Consider the following 18001-nt stretch of genomic DNA (forward strand, 5'->3'; position numbering starts at 1 on the left):
CGCGCCTGGAGCAGCGCGACCGACCCACTTGCACCGTGCAGGAAAGATCCTCGAGGGCGCGTCGGCCGCAGTTGCGAGGCCATGTTTTTGCAAGCCAAATGCGAGTGGCGGCGCTTTACCGGGACGAAAACGTAAGACGCGTGCGACAGAAGGTGACAGCGCGACACAGGCACGTGCGCCCCAACTGGCTCGCGAAGGTACGCTGCCCCCGTGCTTCCACGTTCGTCCGCGACGCAGGATTCGAGTCGCTGAGAGCGGGCGGTTGACTTGTTCAACACGCATTCCGTCGCCGGATCACGTTTAGGCGGAGGACACAATGTGGGAGAGCCACTGGCGCCACTCGACAGCGGCAGACAGAGAGGAGCTGAGTCGGGCTCATTTCTTGAGTATTTTACGTTGCCCCCATAGTGTTGACAAAACAGCAGCTCTGACACGTGTCATTTTTTTTTTTCCTGTCTCGGGCTCCGTGTATTTCGCTCGTAGAACACTTGCCCGGGCAGGCAGTTGTGAACACGTGTCCTCCCTTTTCGCGGCCTTTTAAACGAGAAAGTGGTATCGCCATAATGCCAGAGAGCCAACTTCGCTCTTAACTAGCTAATTTCTTAACATCGCAATATATTACGCCGTTCCTGCTGAAAAACAACTGCACTCAGCTGTAATCCATTCCCATCGTTCGTAGCTCACAGTGGCCAAAAAGGAAATGTTCTCCGTAATTCTCAAGGACAGGTGCGAGGACAGGTTCTGAAATGGAATGCAACCCTTAAGGTGACTTGAAGTGAATAGACTTCTGCAGTTGGTAGAGAATCTCATCTTAATATTTGTGACTTATTTTACCACAGCGCATGTCATCAGTCCTAAAGTGGCGCAATAGGCGCGAGGACGGTAATAGAAAATTATTTTTCTAGTGGCTGTGAGAGAACTAGCCCATATTGCTGCGTAGAAGAAGACGCCAAAGATGACGATTGGGACCGCGAGCGTGAGGCTGGAAGAGAAGGAAGCTTCAACGCAGGACTCTTTCTGGTTGACCATTAAACCGTTTTCTCTTTAGACCCTCCTTGGAGTTCTATCGAGGCGCGATACTGGTGGAGGTGGCGGGTGTTTGGCGACTGCGGATAGCTTTTCGGGATCAGGCCGGGCACCTTCTTGGCCAACGACGTGTCCTAAGAACTGCAACTCCTCTTAGCCGAAGTGCCACTTTTCGGGTTTTGGTGTGAGGCCCGCAGATCACATGGCCTGAAACACTGCTAGCAAATGGCATAGATGCTCCTCGATGGTGACCGAAAACACAATCACGTCGTCCAGATACACCAGGCATGTTTCCACTTGAGTCCCGAGAGCACCGTGTCCATCAGCCTCTGACTGGTATGCCGAGTATAAATCGAAACTCACAGAATCCGTCGGGAGTGATGAGTGCTGTCTTCTCCCTGTCCCTTTCATCTACTTCGATTTGACAATATGCACTTTTCAAATCCATTGTTTAGAAGCAACGTGAGAATTTCGTAGCCGATCAAGGCAATCGTAGATGCGTAGGAGAGGGTACATGTCTTTTTTGGTCACTTGGTTGAGCTTCCTGGACTAGTCAACTTGCCCATTGGCCAAGTTTACTAGCCCTCGAGCTAAACAAAACCTCTCGACTGAGGATCAGGGTGAAAGGCCGTTCGCCGGCGAAATCGCCGGTATGCGCCACGTCGCACTTCACTTCAACAAGAGAGTATGATCGCGGAGTATGACCACCGTCTCATTGGCGACGCGTGAGGGCATAAGTGGTACTTCCGCATAACCAAGGTCTTCAGGATGCTTGGTGAAGGCAACGACGCTGTCCCGAATGCTGATTATAGCCCCGTGAAGACGCAGAATGTCCATGACCAAGATGAGGTCTTTGCAACGAACACTGCGTTTCCTATTCCTATCCGGGCAGTGCACTTTCCAGTAACAGCTTTCTACTTTGTAACGAGATAGGACGAAGCCGGCGGCTTCCGCAGAAAACGGTATCTTCGAGTGAAAAAGGAAAAAAAAAACTTAAACATTTAATAATACTGGTGATATTGTAGGAGCATCCGTTATGCACTTTAATTTTGGATCTATATGGGCCTGGTGTTTCCTAGTGGTCCGGTGAAGCAGCAGCGGTTTCAATCGTCTGAAAGAAGTTCCCGACCATTGTCAGTACCTTATCAGTGGCTGCATGTTGTACAGCCAATGATGATACTTTAAGTGTGGCAATAACAATGAGAAAATAATGAGAAAAGTTTATTGACGAGATGTTGCTAAAGGCCTCGTTCTTCAGAAAATACCGTATCGGCATTTTGAGCGGAAATTCAAGAGAGCATGTCTCTGGCAGTCGCTTGTTGCTAGGTGACAGCTAGGCTGGTAACTAACTGACTGATTTATTTTCGTGTTGCGTACCATCACGAGGCCACAGAGAGCTGTTTCAAGTGCCGTCTTCCGGTTCTTTATTTCAGCCTTTGAGAGGCATCCGATGGCGCAGCAACAACACTGTCCCACGGCGCTCCAAGTTGTGCATTCTAGCTCCGTATATGCCAGCAGTTCTGCCGCTACTGCGTTTTCACTCTGATCACAGTCATCTCCCGGGCGATCGCATATTCAACTCTCCTTCCGTTGAGAGTTCAATAGATGAACCTATGAACTCCGCAAACACAAATTTTAGATTTATGGCTGTTTTTGTTCGGAAGCTCCTGATTAAGTTTGTTTTCGCTACTATGCACATTTTGTTGCGCCTCTCTTCGTTACTTTGGTAGCCCAAGGTACAACTGTGAGTGTCTAAGATGACCGGGAATCTTTACTTTCGATTACATTTTGATGCCTTCAGCTCGTTCAGCAGGCACTTCGACAGCAGGAGGTTTATTTGGGTCCGCCGCGTATTTCGCTGCTGGTAGTTTCCTGCTGGACGGAGCCCACCGTGCAAACCTCCTCGTGTATGGCACTACCTTCATGCGTCGTTACACGCTGGTTTCCGAGCAAAACTGTCTATAAAGCGAGGCGTCCGTATTAAAGAGTTGCAAAGAGATCATTAAAAAAAGCATGTTATCATTAAGGTTTTGATTTTTTGCATTGTTGTGACCAGAGAAGTAGAAATTCGACCATTTTTGGAGCTGCAAGCCCGTTATCTCGGGCACTATGTAATTGAAATAATGGGTTGCGGCTTGACTTGTTTAGTAGTCTATGATCGCAAAAGAGTTAAATTTTACACCTGATCGGATACACGACATATTGGCTGAAAAGCGACTATATTTAGCTTTCTACTTTGTACAAGCTGGATAGTTTTTCTTTCTCCGCCATTTACAAAATGTGGGGAGTGTACAGGACGTACACTCCCCACATTTTGTAAAGCATGGAACCACAAAAGAAAATCGTCTTGCCTTAACTAATATAATCCTCTTCATTCCTTTATTGAACTAGCGCGCTTTCAAAGTGCCGAAATTGAGACATTCTATGGGGGCAGTCGAGACTTTTCTCTCATCGTAGACTATGTACACGCTACAGAAATGCATGACCTGTTGGTGCTCTGCATTTCCCCCTGATCCATTGTCCGGACAGCGAGTTTCCATATTAACAAGGCATAACAAGAAAAATTATCGATAGTTCTAGTCCACATTTGCAGAGGCTGCATTAACGAGGTACGACTGGATCTGCAATAGGCTGTCATATGAATTTGAATATATCGAGTGTTCTGCACCGCCCCTCCAATAAAAGGAGACATCACCACAACCACCACCACCATCATCATCATCATCAGCCGTACTATACCCCTCGCAGGGTGAAGGCCTCTCCCATATTCCTCCAATTAACCCGGTCCTATGCTGGCTGCATCCACTTGACCCTGCGAACTTCTTAACCTCATCCGTCCCCTGCTTCGCTTTTCTTCCCTTGGAATCCAGTTTGCATTTATAAGCGACCACCTGCTATCCTTTCTTCGCACTACATGTGCTGCCCATGCCTGTTTCTTCGTCTTGGTTTCCACTAGAATGTCAGAAATTTGAGTTACTTCCCTACCCAGTCTGCACGCTTCCTATCTCTTATCGTTACCCCTATAATTTTTCGTTCCATAGCCCTCTGTATGGTCCTCAATATAAGTAGAACCCTTTTCCTTAGACACCACGTTTCAGCGCCATAAGTGAGTATAGGTAAGATGCAACTGTTGTATACTTTCCTCTTGAGCGATACCGGTAAGCTGTATAGTCATAATCTGCGAGTGCTTGCCAAATGCGCTCCATCTCAATCTTATTCTTCTTGTTATTTCCCTTTTATGGTCCGGATCTGCGGTTTCTACCTGTCCTAGGTACACATATTCGCTTACTACTTCAAGTGCTTCGCTACCTAATGTAAACTAACGGTTCTAAAGTAAATTTAGAACCGCGAATCGTCCACGTATACTGCCGCATCGTCTTACTACAAAAAGGTAGGAGAGTAAGTGTAGGGTTGCCGTGATGATCTTCTTCTGCAGGCATGTCAACGCCTACCTGCTTACGTGAATTGGGCAACTGAGCTTTCATGACGCATTCATGCAGTATTGTTTTAGAGGTCAAGACGACGCTGCTTCCGAGAATGTCTTAAAAGGCAATGTGCCCCTTTATCTAAGTAAATGCTAAACTGCACTTGTTTACGATGAACTATACATTGCGCCTTATTCGCTCTCAGTGCATCTATTAAAGGGACAATGCAAGCTTTACACCTGACTCTAACATCCAGAATGGAAGGCCAAACTGCAGCTTATCTAAATTTAGCCTGCAAGTACCAAATAAATTAAACAAAGTTCCATCCTTTCTGTCCGCGAATCATGACCAGAGTACGGATTCCTTCTTGGCAGTAGTGAGCCTCTTTACATTCACTAGTGCTACCTGAAATTACTCTGTTCACCCACCTTAGACGGCCGCGTCTCATGTGTGCACATTTCCTCTTCCGAATTACGCTTTCAGGGGTTGTGCGTCGGTTAGCTAAATATCACCGAAAGGCCTTTTGTTCATATACCGGCTGAAGTGAAATGGATTCCTAGCTGTAAATTCTACTTCGTATAAGAAGTGTATCCAGTCACTACATCAGCCCTTTCAGCAGCCTCTATACACTGCAGCCTGACTGACTGCCTGAGTGTATAATCGATGTATACTGTATCACCAAGATTGATCGAAGATCGACCAAGTTCTCTCAATGTTCACATCTGATTACAGTACTTATTCTAAAAGGATCTTAGATAAATATAGCATTGATCTGATTGCACATAACACAAGGCGTCGCTAAGAAAAAACGGCTCCTGGCACGTATATCAGCACAGGTTTTGTAAATATACTCTCATGCCATATGTGGCTAACGGTATTGAGCTGCTATGTCTAACCCAACATGGAAATTGGGGCAGCTTGGAGAAGGACAGTATACGAACCTGCTTTTAAGCAAAATATTCATGTATACCTGTATTTTTTATAGCTGATCACTCGTCATTAATCGTTGGCATTTTAAATCTATCACTTTCAGAACTTGCCTCCCGCAAGTGTCGCCACGGTAGATTAGTAGTTTGGACCTTCGACTACTGAAAACAAAGACGCGGGCTGGACCCCGGCTGGAGCGGTGGCATTTCGATGAAGGCAAAAATTAAAGGCTCCCGCGTGCCGTCGATACCAGTGCACATAGAAGAACACTAGGTGGTCGAAATTTCCGGAGCCCTCCACTACGACGTCTCTCGGTTCAGGTGTGCGGTTCAAGTGTCCACATAAAAAGTGACAGATACTATGCCTTTCCTTTTCTGTAAACCAACCAATTTAATGAAGGCTCTTTCTCGCTTTGCGCTTTCACTCCCACCTTCTTCCCCTCCCTTAGGGCCCGGCTCAGGTGTCCACAATGAAAGTGTGACTGATGCGGCGTCTTTCATTTCCTATAAACCAGTTTAGATTTTTTTTTAACATAGAAAAAATATCGCGGATTGAAAAGGCAGTGTTACTGGGGATACCGCGGCTACTCTCAAGGCGATGCTCGTGTGTACTCTAAATACAACCGTGAAACAACGAATATTCATGCCCAGTAACACAGCTTTTGCATGTATCCCTAGGTTCAAGCCATGCCTAACACTCACAATCTTTAATGAACAAGACCGCCTTTTAGATACTTCTCAAGGTCAAAAAAGGCGCTTTTACGGCATCAGTCATGCGACTTGAAGCTTATTATGATTATGAGGCAAACTGCATGCTTCTACTAGAAGTCATGAGATAAGCCCTTTGATACTATGGTCCAGGCAACTTTCGCCGCTCAAGTTATTGGTTGTGTTGGGTTTCCTCCTGCTCTTATTCTGGTAATTGTTGAGTCTCCGCTGAAAGCCCTGTACCCCATTATACCTGATCAGGGAAGAGACAAACGCGAGCGCCGGAAGTTAGAAGTTCCATGCTGTGTTCGAAAGGTTTCCCACAGCCTGAAGTGGGTAGGGGAAAAATAGGTGTTTGATTGATTGAAAAAACTTGTTTTTCCGCCAGGAAAAGCCGATCACCCCGGCCTCCGGCACGCATGCCTGGGAGACGGGGGCCGCCGCGTTAAAGGCTGGCTGGCAAGCTTTGGTCTATAGCAGCCCCTTCCGCCAGGTGGACAATGTATCGCTGGAGCGCAGGGTCCGAGCTTTGCAGCAGGATCTTCCAGTTATTTTTACTGGCTGTATTTTGTCCCATGATTTGATGATTTCGTCGTAATTTAGAGGTGTGGATGTTTTCTTTCTGTGCCACAGAAGTTGTCCTGTCTGTATCAACTAAGTAACAAATATGCATGAAGAAGAGCGATTCCAAAGTACTCTGGAAAGGCTGAGGTAACTACAACAGAAATAATATGCACCCTACACAATAGCAGTCAGATCCCGCTTAGTTGCACTTAGGTTTACGTGGGACAAAGTAGGACTCGGACTTTGACAAGTGTTTATAGGAGCACAGCAACTCTAGGTTCTCACTGCAGACTGCACTGCAGAGTAAAATACAGCAATGTGAAATGTATGGCGAAAAAACGTGCGCCACCTTTCAACAATATATTATCGCGTTGACAAATATAAGACCCTGCGAATTTTTGAGTTTTGCATACAGAGAGGTGTGGCCTCCTATAAGCTTCTGTTCAATTGTACAAGTACTAAGTAAACTTTCTTAGTTTGACAATTTTATCTTATTGTATAATTTGCTCTTTGTTAGATGCGATGGTTAGATGGCATCCTCGGGGCGCTGCAGGTGAAGTTATGTGATGTTAGGAAGATAGTGAGAGACCGGAAAGCTTGGCGTGATATGGTCCATAGGGTCACCCTTACAAAAATGAATTTTGAAACTCTATTGTTGGACTATTGACCGCCTTTTGAATTTATTGAATTTCGATAGACATTCAACCCCAGCTGAGTGCAATCTTTACAGGGCCAACAGAATTTTCATTGTGTTCTACCCAACAGACTTTTTGTGCTATTTTTTCTATGTGCTTTTTGTTGTCAGTTTTCAACGTTCACGAACAATTAGCGTGTACTGTTCATGGTGACCCATGTTTTTAAGTAGTTTTAGGCACAAATGATAAGAACATGATGTGACAATTTCGTTATGAATTTTTGCTCTAACTTGTAATCAACTATTGGCCGCATTCTGCAAAGGGAAATATAGCAGCATGCAGTTGCGTGCTCGTTCATGTTATATAAAAGTACATATTAACGGAGCACACTTAGCTCAAGCTTCGCAACACAGTGAAAATATGCCCTAAAAACTTCATGATGGCAAAGCCTCCACTAATAATGCAAATACATTGTTGAATGTCAATCAGAATCCGTAATGAATCAGCTTCTGTATGTCGCAGAAGGTAACTTTAGGGGTAGGACATATTTTATATTTATCATAAAACAAGTTCAGTGAGTCATCATACTAACAAACAGGATCCTAGATTGAACCTACCATGTAGGGCAGGACAGAGCTTTTTTAAACCAGTTGCAAAGTTCACTATATATATGCTTCAGGGTCTGACATTCTGCCCAAGCCTAGGTATTTTTGCCCGTAGCTTTTGCCGCAAAATGAGGTGTAGTCTGTATTGGAATCCTCCACCGCTGTATGTCTTTGGAGAATTTTACTGTTATTTTTTTCTTTTCCTTCCTTTCTTAAAGTGGACACCATGCTAAAATGAAGTCACTTTAAACATTGAGGGGTTCTAATAATGACGGATTGATCCCACGCATACTATAGAGTTAACACGCATAGCAAAAACGTTCGCGTATGAAATAAAAAGAAAAAAAAAACAGGATCGCAGGCGTCTTCTGTTGGCGACTCGTCTTTTCAAAGAAGCATTCGGCCACTGCCTTGCTCCTGTCCACACCCATCTTTCCCCTGCGCCCCCGAACGGCGCCAGCATGTCCGGAGGGGTCGAGCGTTACTTCCTGTCGGCCGGGGGGGAAAAGGGGGGGGGGGAGGGGTCGCTCCCTCTGGGTCTCTGCTCTCTGCCTTCTCCGTGGTTTGTCTTCACGGAGATGACCTTGGCAGCAGCATAGCAGGAGTCGCGCAGCGGGGGCGGCGGCTCCCCTTTTTCACCGAAGCTGTTCTTCTGCGCCCCGTTTTCTTTGCACGCAGACGCGGGTACGCTGAGTGCGGCGATGTGCCAGTTCAGTTGGCGTTTTCCCGCCACCGTGGTAGCATCTTGCAATGTGAGCGAAGCACCGTATGCAGGTTTTTCGCTGGTGATTATCACGAAGATCGTTTTGTTCAAATTGGAGCGCGAACGTACGCATTTAAGCCTTCGGAGGAATCCACTCTTGGGTGGCAGCTTCTGCGCAAGGAGGACGTGTTTAAGAAGTTCAACAGTCGCAGGCGTTTTGGATTCTAGGCGAAAAGCCGGCGCGGGCGGAGGGAGCGTCTGCACTTTGGTGAGTGTTTTACTTTTTCCTATTCGTGTTTGTGCCAGTCTTGTACAGTGTGTGCTATGAGGTGAAGCACGCATGTAAATATTTCTAGCAGGCAAACGAGCCTCATCGGAAAAAAAAAAGGAAGGGGAGAGAGAGAGAGAGAACGAGGCTTGTCTCTACGCGGACGCTGGGGCCGATGGAACGCCAGCTGGAATGGCGACATTTTCTTTCTTTTTTTTAACCGGTGACCGTTTTTGACGGATTGTTCGGCACAGTGCCGTACTCTTTCGATACGCTACTCGCGCTGAGACGGACACATTATCGAGATGATAATATGCCTCTGTCACACATTGTGGATTATTGAATCTGTGCAGCTCCACCATTTTTGCAGTGTCTGTTTTTGTTTGCACTCATTTTAGTGCCTATAGTTGGTAATTTTGCTTCAAGTTTTCTGGGTAGTAATGCTTGTGACTTGCGCTTTGCTATTTATATTCACAATGGGATCTTTGACGGCAGCATATATTGTTTATCAGGGAGAAATGAACGATGTGGTAGTGCTGCCGAGCTGTGGAGGCGGCGGCCGATGCCGTCTAAGCAGTGAAATACAGTGACAACTCATTTTAGACAAGAAATTTCTTGAGCTATGTCGTGGAGCAGCGCACAAATGCCTTTGCTCTATTTTTAGGTTAGTATATACCGCAGCTTAATTATGATTTATATTGTTTATTTCAGCATCACATGCGAGGAGTTCCCGGACGTATCAGCGTTTTACGCAAAGAACAGCCTGGCGTCATACCTTGCACATGAATTGAAATAAAGCAAATAAACAGCCCAGCTCATGTTATGGGTTCACCAAAGATGCATATTTTTTCTTTCTCATTAACGCGCATTTTTTATTATGTGTTCCCTTTCCGCTGCGGATTAACAGAAAATGCTGCGTGATCAACGGTTAGCCAGGAGCAGGCACGAGGTGGTTTACATTAATGCAAAAGTAGCACAGCACATATCCTTGCTGCGGTCAGTCAACACATTCTATGTTCTGCTCGACCAATCAACAATTTAGTCAGTTTAGTGTAGGTTAATGAGTGAGTAAGTATAATGGGGCTTAAAAGATCGAGATCTGTTTTGTTCTTTTATGCCTCACTATGCCTATCATTAACCAGCACTGATCAGACAGGATTGTTGATTGGTCGGGCAGAACATAGAATGTGGTGACTTATCGCAGCTAGGAGATGTACTGTACTACTTTTGCATTAATGAAAATCACCCCGTGTCTGCTCCTGGCAAACCGATGGTCGTGTACTATTTTCTGTTGTTCAGGAGTGGAAAGGTAGCAGAAAATCAAAAAGCGTCACTTGCAGAGTTTCTGAAGCATTTGAGCCTGAAATCAACAGAATTTCAGTTGCGCGAGTTCCAAAAGCGCTCTTAAGAAACACATGGGCCACTATTTCATAAGCGCTCAACAAGAGGTCAACACTGCATCATCCAAGATGTTGCCGATTATCAACAGACTTTCAACAGCGTGCATTGACACAACGCTTTCGAATTTCCATAGAAACCCTACATGCATTTTTGTAAGGGCACGAAGAGTCGGACACGACTGAACGACTGAACTGAACTGAACTGATAATTTGCTCTTGAAGGAAATTGCTAAACCGATACAGGCGTAAGGACGCATACAGGCAATGCGCTGTGTTTAGAGAGAGAGGCCATTTTGGTATTTGCATAGGTGACAGCTGCAGCCGCTGCGGCTGGTGAGACACTTAGCAGCATGCTGCGGCTGCTCTTGCATCGTCAAATCAGCGATATGAATGTGTTTTTAGGGCGCACGAACTTGCAGATGAATACTTTAGCTGAGACCACGAAATTCACTGCGTTAACTTCGAAGGGGTGGTCGACGAAGCAGAAGGAACTTTCCGTCTAAGTGAAGGTCTAACTGCGCGGTTGGTTGGCTTGAGTTATGGGCTTGTCATGCAAAGCTACTCAGGTTACAAGCGACGCCATAGTGGAGGGCTCCGAAAATTTCGACCACCTGAGGTTCTTTAACGGGCACTGATATATAGGAAAGTACTCGGGCGCCTTGCTCTTTTCCTCCATCGAAAAACAGCTGCCGCGACCAAGATCGAATCCGCGAAGGCGAGAACTGTTCTATACAGGCCAGAACGACTTCTTCAGCATGTTGAAGTCAGTCACGCGGATCGCTAAACCAGCACCGAAATGTTGACTCGAAAGAAAGAAAATCAGCACTGTAGAAGCTTCAAGGTTCCGAAGGTGTACATCCTAGAAAGTGAGAAATCAGACAAGTCTTCGGAAGATGGCAGCGCAACCGCGCACTGTAACTAAAGCGGTACAGAAAATCGGGACAGATATCAGGCTTGTTTACAGTTCTTTCCACGTAACGACGTTCACTCACCTCTCTATGACACTCCAACGGTGTAGAGGTTTGTGTTTGTAGTACCTGGCTGGTACTATATCCCTAATAAATTTGCATCCACGGTGCAAGGACCGGCGGAGACTCGTTGACTGTAAGGCATGCCATAGCGCAGAGCTCCAGAAATTGCGACCATTTGGAATTCCTTAGCGTGCACTGCCATCGCATATTACACGAGCATTAATGAACTTGTCTACTGTTGAATGCAGGAGGATTTAAAAATGGTTCACGGGAATAGGGAACACAACCTCAAGTTTGGCTGCTCGACTCGCGACTGCAGGGCGCGCTCCTCCGCAAGCGGCAAAATTTTGAAGCATTGCTTGGGCGCGGCGCTGATGCGGCGCTGACCGAACGTGTTCTGGTGGCTTTGTGTGCTGCTCGCGTCGCTCGCGTTACCTCTCTTTGTGAATGCTCGCGCCGGCCCGCCGCCGTGGCTTCGCAGGCATGCAAACAGGTGTCACAGCTGAGTTTAAAACATGGCTGGAGTGGTTCCGCGACGCTCGAAATGTGGAGAAGTGTATTGCTGTGTTGTTGGCTGTCACAACAGTACATTGAACACCAAAGGCCGAGAACCGCACGTGAAGTTCTATCGTTTCCCAGACAGATGGTACGATCAAGAGAGGCGGCAAGCATGGATCACTGCTGTACGCAGTCCTTGCATTTTAATGCGTGATGAGTGCCAGCCATAGAGGCGAGCAGTTTCCTGTTGTAATTCACTAATATTTAACAGCTGACGCCGACTGAGCCGTTGGCGTGTCAGGAAATGTGGCCGTTTGCTATTGGCAAGTTACTGCAGGTGTGTCATGATGTGTGTGGCGCAGCGTGTTACTCTCATGTGCTTATTTATTGCGTGTGGTAGCGTGGCACAGCGGTTACTTAAAATGGGTTTGAGTCCACACTACGCATGAGGCTCAGAGAGAGGCTGAAGAACTGATTTTATATGTGTTTATTAAAGCCATCTTCTCGATCTCGCTTACGGAACGGTTAAGGTTGGACTCGTCATCGCCGGAGCCGCGGCGCACGGACTCTGCGCTGGCTTCGTCTTTTGTTGGTATTTCTGAGCTTCCAGATTTGCAGACGCTTTGGAGGGGCTCGATCTCGAATGACGATCGTCCGCTTTGCTGTCGCCGGCCATTTCTTCCTCTCGCTGTGGCTGCTCTGTCCCGCTTCTTCCGTTGGCTTCGTATTTTTTTTTTAATTTGGGATGTTTGCGGCTCTTCCCTCGCAGTAGCCGCAGCATTTGTCGCTTCGTTCCCGGTGTGGTCTTCGGGACAGGATGCGTAGGCTCCGCACAAATGGAGCCATCAACAGCCTCGTTCCACGGGAGTGCTATGCTAGGAAGGCGCGGTATGTAGCCTCCACAAAAGGCCGTTTATCGCCGCCTTAATGGAGCCGGCACATTTGCGGAACCGTCCAAATTGCGATTGATAACTTGATGCGGGCACATCAGCGACTCACTGTAAAATAGTGCCCACAACAAAGTCACTCAGACTACAAACAAGCGCATCTATGGGCCTCATGTTCGTTTAGTTTTGCAGTGTTTAACGTACACCTCAGCGCGACAAGGGTACGACGGGCGCTGTATTGGGTACCTGCAAAAATCCCCCCCCCCCCTTCCTTCCGTGGTTATTTAACGAGAACGTATATTTCTAAAGACATCCTTGCAGTTCGCCTCCAGCGAGCGGCGGCCGGGATCCAACCCGCGTCGCCATGACCAGCAGTCCCCAACGCGTGAGCCACCGCGGCGGGGCGAGTGATTGAATAAAACAGTTATATACCAATATAAACGCTATAGAAAAAATGGAGTAATAACCACGCAGCGAAAATTTGTTTTTCTAGGAATTGTCCAGAACTGTCTCATTTATTCTGTGGAATTGAAATTACTCGATCAATTGCGGGACCAGTTTTTAGGAGCTGAATGCGATTCACGAAAATTAAAATGCGAAAATATCTCATTTGCAGAAGAATTGTTGATGTTTCTTTGTATACATGTGAATGTACATCTTATTCAGGTGGAAGCTACCTAAAAATGTTCTGAGTGTGCAATTGCATGACAATCGGCATTAAAATTAACATATCGGCATATACCAAAAAGCGCGCCTAAGATGCGAACGAACCCACGTATGCTTTATTAAGTTCATAGGCACCAACTAGATTACAGAAATTGAAGCCAGCAGCGCATCGAATGATTACATGCGCCTTTCAAATCTGGGACTTAATGAAATGGGTATAATAAAAATGAAATACTTGCCTCAAATTCCACGCTGTACACGATGTGGTCGCCGACCTGCGACACACACTTAGCCTTCACGATAACAACGTTGTTTTCTACAATCTGCTCAACAGAATGCACATGGCTGACTAACAGCTCTCCCTTTTTGACATTTGCGCTGCGAAAATAGCCACCGCTGTCGGCTATTTTCTTAAAGCCACATCGAAGCATGTCGTTTAAAAAAAAAACCCACTCCGTTCAAGCGCGAGTTTCAAAATTAGAAGCAGGAGCGCACGCGCAAAACCGTTTTCTTTCAGCACGGAAGTCCAAGCGCGCCAAAAAAGCGCGCAAAGCGAATAGACTGCGGTCAGGGCGCGCGCGCGCGCAAGCAGCTTTCAACAACGCGAGCGACAAAGAACGTGAGCCCGCGCAAAGCGAGTTGCTTCCGCGTGCAGAAGTCGCAAAGACACGAAAGTCTACAGGCGTGCTATTCACTCTGCCCGACCAATTACATGGCGTTGGCCGGAGAGGGCGCTGTTCACTGATGCCAGCAGCGCCATCTTGCGATGATTGGGTCCCCTATATGCATGCACCATAAGGTACGTGTTTCAAACTCAATGCCACTCGTATATGCTGCCAGCGGACTCCACGAGCGGTCTAAAAAATGTGTGGAAGGATGTAAAACATTAATACCGTGTGTTAATTAACATAGCTACTTTGCCCCAGCCATCGAGCATTTTAGGTTTGACTATCTCTTTACACAGAAGCCTATATGACGTCACAGTTGCCGCTCTTTTGCCTGACCCTACTGCTAAAGTGTCGACACGACCTGCACCGTCCCCATCTCTCCGTCCGCATGTCGGGAATGGTTGCATCTAATTTGCGCCCTGACCATGCTACAGCACTTACGAGTCTTCTGAATTCGTACAGCGATATTTTCGATTTTGGTGACCGCCCCTTAGGACAAACGTCCCTCGTTACACATCGTATCGACACCGGAGACACCCGCCCAATTCACAGAAGACCTTATCGAGTCGCCATTTCTGAACGACGCGTCATACAAGATGAAGTGGATAAGATGTTAGCAAAAAACATTATAGAGCCTTCGAGCAGTCCCTGGGCGTCGCCTGTCGTGCTTGTTAAAAAGAAGGACAATACCTGGAGATTCTGCGTTGATTACCGACACCTCAACAAAATTACAAAGAAAGACGTTTACCCGCTCCCCAGGATAGATGATGCCCTCGACTGCTTACACGGTGCCAGCTATTTCTCTTCCATTGATCTTCGGTCCGGTTATTGGCAGATCGCAGTCGACGAACGGGACCGAGAGAAGACCGCCTTCGTCACTCCCGATGGCCTGTATCGATTCAAGGTGATGCCTTTCGGCCTGTGTAATGCGCCCGCAACATTCGAGCGCATGATGGACTCTCTCCTGCGCGGCTTGAAATGGACGACGTGCTTGTGTTATCTCGATGACGTCATTGTATTTTCTTCTACATTCGAGAGCCATCTCCATCGCCTTGATGCCATTCTTGGCGTCTTCTGAAGAGCTGGCCTTCAGCTGAACTCGAAGAAATGTAGCTTCGGCCGACGTGAACTCAAGGTGCTCGGTCACGTGGTCGACGCCCGTGGCGTTCAACTCGATCCAGACAAAATACGTGCTGTAAGTGCATTTCCTACACCCCGTTGTACCAGTGACGTGCGTAGTTTTATTGGGCTTTGCTCCTATTTTCGGCGGTTTGTACCTAACTTTGCGGAGACGGCTCGTCCACTCACCAATCTTTTGAAGAACCATTTTGCTGGGACCAAGAACAATCCCAAGCCTCCTCTGCGCTCATTGCAGCCCTCACCAACCCGCCCGTCCTGGCACACTTCAATCCTTCGGCACCAACGGGGGTACGCACCGACGCCAGTGGTCACGGCATTGGTGCCATACTCGGCCAGCAGCAGATGGGTCGCACTCGCGTCATCGCTTATGCCAGTCGCCTCCTTTCTGCGGCGGAACGAAATTACTCGATCACAGGACGTGAGTGCTTAGCCCTCGCGTGGGCCATTACAAAGTTTCGCCCTTACTGGTTTGGCCGCCCGTTCTCCGTCATCACCGACCACCATGCCTTATGCTGGCTTTCTACGCTGAAGGACCCTACAGGTCGCCTAGGTCGTTGGGCCCTCCGCCTTCAGGAATACACTTTTTCTGTCGTCCACAAGTCTGGCCGGCTGCACGCTGACGCCGATTGCCTGTCCCGCAACCCGGTAGATCCCCTACCTGCGAGCGAGTGCGACGATGACACATATGTATTGGCCATCTCTGACCTTTCAAACATTCCCCATGAGCAGCGCTTAGATCCGAAGCTTTGCAGCATAATCAATCGCCTCAGCACTGAACACCTTGATGCTACCCTTGCTCTGTTTGTGCTCAACAACGGCACCTTATACCGACGGAATATGCGACCAGATGGCGCCGAGCTTCTGCTCGTAGTCCCCGAACACCTGCGTACCACCGTTCTTCAACAGCTGCACGACGCACCCACAGCGGGTCATCTTGGCGTATCTCGTACGTACGATAGCGTCCGCCGCCGCTTCTTTTGGCCAGGTCTCTATCGCTCTGTTCGTCGTTACGTTGCTTCTTGTGACCGGTGTCAGCGACGGAAGAAGCCCTCGGCTATGCCTGCTGGATCCCTGCAGCCGATCGACATCCCAGTAGACCCGTTTTCCCGAGTTGGCCTTGACCTCCTCGGGCCTTTCCCACTTTCTGCGTCGGGGAATAAATGGATTGCAGTGGCCACAGATTATACTACGCGCTACGCTGTCACCCGAGCGATACCCACCAGCTGTGCAACTGATGTGGCTGCGTTTCTTCTCTATGACGTCATCCTGCTCCATGGTGCTCCACGCCAGCTGCTCACTGACCGTGGCCGTTGCTTTCTTGCGCGAGTAGTCGACGAAATTCTTCGGTACTGCTCCATCAAGCACTATTTTACCACCGCTTACCATCCACAAACGAACGGCCTCACCGAACGCCTCAACCGCACGCTCACGGACATGCTCTCTATGTATGTCTCGGATGATCACCGTGACTGGGATATTAATTTGCCGTTTGTAACGTTCGCGTACAATTCCTCTCGTCACGACACAATGGGCTACTCACCGTTTTATCTTCTGTACGGCCGCGACCCTCCCCTTCCTTTTGACAGCGTATTGCCTCCCACTGCTAACGCCAGTTGCTACGTTCGTGACGCCATCTCCCGAGCTGACGCAGCCCGTGTTATTGCTCGCCGACGACTGGCCTCCTCCCAAAATTCTCAAAAACGGCGCCATGATTCTCGCCATAGGGATGTCCACTACTCTCCGGGCTCTCTCGTCTTGCTCTGGACTCCCGCTCGTAAAGTTAGGCTGTGCGAGAAGCTTTTGCCGTGCTACGCAGGACCCTACCGTGTCTTACGGCCAGTCACTCCTGTGACATACGGAGTCGCCCCTGTACATCCGCCGCGACAGTCCTCTATGCCACGCACCGAGATTGTTCATGTCGCCAGAATGAAGCCGTACTACCCCTCCAGTACTTCGTCCTAGTGCGCACCGGGACTGTGCTTTTCGTGGGGGGGGGGGGGGGGGGTAATGTGACATATATGCCCTGCATCGCTGGACGTAAAAGAAGACAACGATCAGAAGGAGTGACACAGAAGACGACAAAGTGGCAGCAACGTTCAGTGCTAGAAGAAGGTTAACGCTGCTGTGATCCTGCGCTTCGTGTACTGCGTCATCCTGGACTAACCTTCGTGCACTAACCTTGCCACGTAACAATATATTCATTATTTTCTTTGCAAAAAGTGTGAGAGTAATGCATACCCGTTGAGCAGCGATCTCGTCTACTCGAGTTTCGGCGTGACATACAGCCATGGCAGGATCAGTGGCTGTCTGCTTAGGTGTCCAGCAAAACGACCCCTCGCTCACACAGCAACGAGCCACCTGCCCTAGTACATATCCTCTTTTCGAAACCTGAGAGTTCCTGCTTAATTTATTCCAGCTCTTTCTAATCACCTAGTTATTTCGCTGCCGTAGTATAGACCTTGGTGATCACATGCCATATGAGTAGATACTTTTGTTTAAACTTTTGATGCTTCGATGCCTACTGTAAACTGCTGCGCCCTTCCGAACCTAGAGTTTTTGAAACAAGGAAAGGGAGTTCGGAATGAGGAAAAATATTTTCTCCACGCAACGCCGCGGGCGGAGATGTTGACAAGTTCCAGCTTCAGTAGAAGCGTGTCATGAGAGGAACAACAGAAAGAAGGACTCTCGAAATAAAAGAGCATTCGAAGAGCCTTATTGGCTTGGTCGAGATAGTTGCTCACTGCAAGATTTATGTGCGAACGTGACTTACCTGGCAAGAAAGGGAAAGTCTTGGAAATTTTCGCTACGATATAGAAACTGGGCTACATATTCTGAGGGTCCACGGTGGTGTGGTAGTATGGTTTGTTTTGGTGTGTGGGGTTTAACGTCCCAAAGCGACTCAGGCTATGAG

Source organism: Amblyomma maculatum, chromosome 4 (assembly GCF_055883805.1).
Source record: "Amblyomma maculatum isolate TAMU_Amacu chromosome 4, ASM5588380v1, whole genome shotgun sequence".
NCBI lineage: Eukaryota > Metazoa > Arthropoda > Arachnida > Ixodida > Ixodidae > Amblyomma > Amblyomma maculatum.